This window comes from Aplysia californica, unplaced genomic scaffold, assembly GCF_000002075.1.
Source record: "Aplysia californica isolate F4 #8 unplaced genomic scaffold, AplCal3.0 scaffold00331, whole genome shotgun sequence".
NCBI lineage: Eukaryota > Metazoa > Mollusca > Gastropoda > Aplysiida > Aplysiidae > Aplysia > Aplysia californica.
Genome location: NW_004797601.1, coordinates 721,096 through 727,970, shown reverse-complemented (window position 1 = coordinate 727,970; position 6,875 = coordinate 721,096).

Genomic DNA, 6,875 nt, shown 5'->3' with positions numbered 1-6,875 from the left:
ATGTTACAAGATAGATAGTATTAATTCAAGAAAGACTTTCATTCAACAACTACTTGTGTTATATTGAGTTATTTCTTTTCCTCTTCCTCGGCGTGTCCCCTTTTGGAGATGGTGCACCGCCTCCACCCTACCCCCCCCCCCCCCACACACACACACACACACAAATCCGCCTGCAACTGACAGCACCTCGGTCATTACACCCCCCTCCCCACACCCAACACACACACACACACACACACACACACACACACACACACACACACACACACACACACACACACACACACACCCTTGAGTGACCCACATAGCGACTGTGGCACAGAGTGCTTCGCCGGCCATTTTGTAGAACTCTATCTGGAGCAGGGAACGCGCGAACACTATAAAATAGAGTATAGAATAGGGAGTTACAGTAAGGGTTCAGGCTACGGTTATTGCGTTACAGCTAGGGTTAGGGGTAGGGGTAGAGGTAGAGGTAGGAATAGGGGTAGAGTCAAAGTTAAGTAAGATTAGGGTTTGGGTCAGGTCTCTTCTTTATATTAAATGTGTTTGTTGGGGTGGTCGCTCGTTTCGGAAGTCCCTCCCTTACAAATATAACCTCTACGATATTTGTACTTGCTGGCGATCTCCCAAATTTGGTAGTCTGCCATTTTTTCTACTGGGTTTTTTTAAATTAAGAGGACGTTCAGGAAGATGTACATGTATTTGCATCTTGTATAGCTGATCATTTTTACTAAGGAGAAATTCATCATGGCTCTGTTTACATCTTTATTGAATGAGTATAATTTCATTTTGTCTGTGCAGACATAGCTGGAAACACCTCTGCACTGAAAGGATTAATGTTCTTTTCATAAACTTTGCTGTCTTCGTTTTTAAGCTTATATACCACACTCAAGTTCGGCCTTAATGTGACGAGTCTTTCATTTAACGCATCACAGTGTATTGTGTTGAACAAAAATAGTTCTCCGTCCCGCCCTCGGCATTTTCTCGGTTTTTATTTGGAACGCTGAAGAAAGTTTGGCCTGAAAGATGCCAGTTTACAAGCCATACAACATCGGAGCCTATTAATTTAAGTCATATTTTAAAACACAGTTTAAAATTATATCATTTCTGTACCAGTAGCTTTATGTTCAGTACGATATTAGGTTAATGACCATGTATCTATTAATTGTTAGTTTCTTAATCTGCGAATCTAATTGTGATTTACATTTATTATGTATATAAAGAAGGCCAAAGATGGCATGTAGGCGAGCGGTACAAGCGGAAATGGAAAAAGGCGGGGACGTCATGGAAACAGCTAGAAAAGGATGCAGAGGACAGGCTTCGAGGGGGAAAGGTTGATGGCCTATGCTCCACTGGGAGTTAAAAAGGGCGAGAGAGAGAGCGAGAGAGAGAGAGAGAGAGAGAGAGAGAGAGAGAGGGGGGGGGGAGAGAGAGAGAGAGAGAGAGAGAGAGAGAGAGAGAGAGAGAGAGAGGGGCTATGTATTGATATGGTTCATTTATAATGGTGTATATGCGTCTGTGTGTGATGAGAGAGAAGGTGTATATATTATGTGCTTGCGTGAGTGCGTGAGTGCGTGCGTGTGTGCATCCCTGCTTGTGTATGTGTGTTTAAAACACTGAAAATATGTATATGCTAGGTAGCCACTTAATCAAAAGTCTCCATTATGAGGAAACCAATATGAACAACAGATGTCTAACAAAAATAATTACTTACCGTCAAACAAAAACATACACTCACGGAATCGGATACTCCGACTGCACTTAGATGATCTATTTATGTGTTGCAAATACTGTAAAACTCTTACTAAAACAAATAAAACGATATCAGTCAGATGCAACAGCCAGTGCCCATCGCAGTCTCACTGCAGCTCCTTGCCTACCCGAAACACAGCCCGGGGAAGACAGGCGAAACTTGAAGGTATCGCAGCCTAAAGTAGCCTCCACCACACACGGGTGGTACGCGGAACACCAGCGGGTCGCATTTTCGCCGTTGTTGAAAACAGGACAGAAAAATCCGCCGGTGGAGCAAAGATTGAGCTGTTTGACCAATACCTGGTCTTCGTGGTGTTGATCGTGGCATCGATACCCTATGTTTTCTTTTAGTTTAAGAGTTTTAGGACACTTGCAATGCAATGAGGTCATAGAAGTGCCGAAGATTGGAGATGTTACAAGAGAGTAACAAACACAAAAAAAGAAGGAGAAGAGAAAGGACGATAGATGTTTGACAGGGAAAAAAAATCAAACCACACCAAAGCACCCGCCAACTACACGCCAAATGTTTTTGTCGTACTTCTTTAGCTCACAAATTGGTGAAATGGTAATCCTAGGTTTAACGCCCCTATCAACACTATTACGTTATTTAAGAGGTGGTACCTTCGATTTTAACGTACGCTCATACCCGAAAGGACAGAGCCAAGTGAGATATTCACGTGAAGTGCCTTTCCCAAGGACACAACGACGTCGGACCGAGCTGATGCTCGAACCCGCAATCTCACGATTTCGGGTCAGGTAGCCTAACCAACCACTAGGCTACAGTCGACACACTTACAAATTAAAGTCAGAGAGAATGATAGATGAACATAGACTCTCAAAGGGCTTTGTTCTGCGCTTCCAGCAATTTAAATCTTACAAGTTGTAGACCTGTTTTCTACTTTGTCACGACAGGGCTATTTTGAAATACTGTCGAACCTGTCTAAGACGGTCGTCCCAAGGAGAAAAGGGGCCGTATTAGACAGGAGGCCGTCTTACTTGGTGTTACTATAATATTTTAAAATAAACAAGGGAGGAAATAGTTGGTAGCCGTTTATACAGGTGATTCTCTAATATCGGTAGCCTTTAGGGCAGGTTCTATTGTATATATACACTAGAATTTCCCCATAAAGTAAAAGGCGTCAATCTACAAGCATGAATTATCCAACAACATTTAAGAAAAGAAGAAATATATGATACAAGGGGATACATTTGTAGTACAGGCAAGCTGAAAAGAGGAAAACAAAGGGGGACTCTCGCGTTCTAGAGGTACGGCGTTCGCCTCTCATACAATAGGTTCCGGGTTCGAAACCTGACAGTGACGGGGAAATTTTCCTCTTTCTACAATTTTCACCTTTCATCTCTTCTGCTCTCTAATCATGACCTGTCGTCTGCTTTTGTATTCATTTTCTGCTCCCTCTCCCCCCTTTGCCCCCTCCACTGGGCTCCTGACTCTTTCTTTTGCCTTTCTGCTGTTACCCCTTGGCTTTTTCTTACTTTTGTCTTTCAACCACACCCGGACTGATTTTTAGGTAGGTAAGATCTAACACCTAGCCTTTTCGGATAAGGGCCAAAAAATATCGAAGGTTCCGTGTGAAAGTTGCTCACGTTAAAGACCCCTTGGTCGTCCTAAAATCGATAACAGTAGGCTTCGGCCGCCACTCGGTAAATTCAAAATTAATTCCTACCAAACTGAATAATACTACGTGTGTCCCGCTCGCTCATGTGGCATTTTGCAATTGTGAGCGCCGTAAAACACTTTCTAAAAGAAGGAGGGGAAAAAGTAAACAAGAAAAAACAACAATAATGCATGCAGCATCTAGTTAGTAGATGTGCCAATTTCCAAGCGTTAAAACAAATTCTCCTACTTGTGTAAGCTCCGTATGGCTGTAGGCAGTGAACAAGCTCTCTATATATGTCTTGCTTGATGAGTCCTTCTGATGTTCTTCTGTTGCTGTCCTCCTCACCTTCACTCAGCCCTTTTCTGCTCCACCTATTCCAGAGCAGGGGTTTTATATAATGTCCGTTATATAATGTGTTTTTATGTGTAAAAATTTTATGCTTGAAAATAACCGAAAAAGTTAACACAAAAAAACTATAGTGTGACTCGACAGAGCTCTAAGTATCGGAAATCGAAACGAAATGCAACCCACCCTGTCTAGCTGTATTCGATACTACATGCGATTACAGCTAGACTTACCTGTAACAAAGAAATATTATATATAGGAAAATACTTGTCGCTGTTCCCCGGCCGACCATAGTCGCTGTTCGCCGGTATCGGTCTCATTGAGTCATTTCTACTCCTGGACGTAATCTGTCGGACGATCGAGGATCTGTGTCAGGGCCAAGACCGCGAGTCCGGCAAAGATGAAAGGGTCAAGGGAAGAACAGGGTAAGTGCGTTTTTAGAAGAAAAAAAAAGATGCACTAGCATTTCTCTTACTCCAGTACTTACAGAATCTCCCTAAGAGATCTGTCTAGTGAAAATGTCACTCACAAACTGTATTTTTTAATCAAAGCACATCAAGTTAAGAATAAGCCAATTCCATGTAAAAATAAGGTAAAATGGTAATAATTTAAACAGGCTAGAATATATGAGACTGAGCCTGTAGTTTGCTTGTTATTCACTTAGCTCCTTCAAGTCAGCGAAAGTACCAAGAACTGACTAAATAGAGTGTAACAAAATAAACGAAATTGAAATAAATAAATGAATTACGTACAACGGGGGAGAAATGTTTTGTTACAGCGGCATACATACTCATATATACGTAAATACACAATCAAACACATAGTTTGTATAGTCAACAAAAAATACCAAGGGGGCTCTCGTGGTCGAGAGGTTATGGTGTTTGCTTATCATTCAATAGGTCCCTAATTCGAATCTGGACAGCGACGGAAAAGTTTCTTCTCTAAAAGTGTCTCCTTTCACCTTCTTTCCTGCTCTCTAACAATTTTCTGTCGTCTACTTTCGTCTCCATTTTCTGCCCTCACCCCCCACCCTTCACCTTTCACCCCTCAACTCCTTTTCCCCCCTCCTCTAGGCTCTTGACTCCTTCTGCTGCCTCTCTACTGTTACTCCTTGGCTCCTTTTAACTGTTGTCTTTCAGCCACAGTGATCTTTAGATAGGATCTCTAACACCTAGCCTTCTCAGATAAGGGCGAAAAGTATCGGGGGTCCGTGTGAAAGTGGCGCACGTTAACGATCCCTTGGTGGTCCAAAATGGATAAGAGTAGGCTTCAGCCGCCACCCGGACAAAATTCAAAATTAATTCCTACCAAAGTGAAAATATTAAACGTGTCCCGCAAGCTCATGTGACCTTATGCATTTGCGAGTGCCGTAAAACACTTGCACAAAAAATGAAGAAAAAAAATACATGTACACAATGGTACAAACATGGCATTACTTGTTGCCACTACGCAGCGCCTTTTTAAATAATTTTTTTTTGTGTGTCTGTTTTTGTCTTCTTTCTTTTACTAAGCAAACCTTATTGTGTCGTGCACAATGACACACCCCAGTGACCACCCATCTGAACCCCATGTCCCGCCATGCCTGCCCTGCTGACTCCACAACACCAGAGCATAATGTACAATAACCTATTTCCTACAGTGAATGTGGAACAGAGCACAAGCCGTAACCTTCTCTCTTGCGAGGGAAATCAGCGTAGGCCTAAAGTCTGGAGCGAAACACACACACACACACACACACACACACTCACACACACACAGATAATGGACCATTTGCGTACTTTTGTGCAAAAGGTCAGGAGGTCGTAAAGTCCACATAATGCAATGTCTCACACACACACACACACACACACACACACACACACACACACACACACACAAACACTTACACACGCATATACACACAAGCACACATACACACTGCAAATATTGATTGATTCCACCGATAACTTTGGATGATATGGGGTGTCCACATAATGTAGGTTTGGGGCAATGTCCACATAATGACCTCAAAACACGTATGTGTGTGTGTGTGTGTGTGTGTGTGTGTGTGTGTGTGTGTGTGTGTGTGTGTGTGTGTGTGTGTGTGTGTGTGTGTCACATGTACATGTGTACTATCAGAAAGGACCGGGAAACTCGCACGAATGACAGGAGGGGTGGGGTAAGTGAACAAGGAGGAAGAAGGGGACCGTTGTTTATGAGAGGAAAATAAAGCAGTGTGGGTCCTGCAACATGTTGCACTCCAGAAATGATTGTCTTTAACTCCTTAGTGCCCGGATATGTTTCTGATAATTCATTGTATCTCTCTTTGTAACAAAAACAACAACAACCACAACCACAACAACCATAGCAACAACAACAACAACCACAACAATAGCAGCAGCAGCAGCAGCAACAACAACAACAGCAACAACAACAGCGACGACGACGACGACAACAACAACAGGAAGAAGAAGAAGAAGAAGAAGAAGAAGTAGTAGTAGTAGTAGTAGTAGTAGTAGTAGTAGTAGTAGTAGTAGTAGTAGTAGTAGTAGTAGTAGTAGTAGTAGTAGTTATATCATTAACTGTTTTTATGATTACTATTATTATTATTATTATTATTATTATTATTATTATTATTATTATTATTATTATTATTATTAATATTATTATCGTCATTAAAGGCATTAATATATCACATATCTACGCTCTGCAGAAGGCGTAATGCACTTTACAATAACATTGTATTGGTGATTCCAAGTTACGTTGTACCCGGGTTTCCTAAAAAAATTAATGAGGGGGGCCGCGCGCTGTTTAAAGGGCAATAACTCGGTCTGCTCTAGACCAATTTCAACGTAATTTAGAAGAAGTAAACTTCAACCAGAAAGGCAATGTCTTTGTCAATGTACAAGAAAAACAAACTCCTTTTTTTAAACAATGTTCAACCAAAATTGAGGGAAACGCAAAGGTTTCCAACTTCTGAAAAATCAACCCTACATCTGTGCGTTGGAGAACAATTATACAAACGCTAATTTGACAAATAAATCCTGGAGGTGGTAGCTATTGAAATCTCCATGTGTTGACCATTTCTCTCTATACAAGCTCCAATACACCATTGAAAACTTTTAATAACCTCGTGACATGTTTTTGGATCGATTCTTTGGACGTCCTGTCAATTGTTCG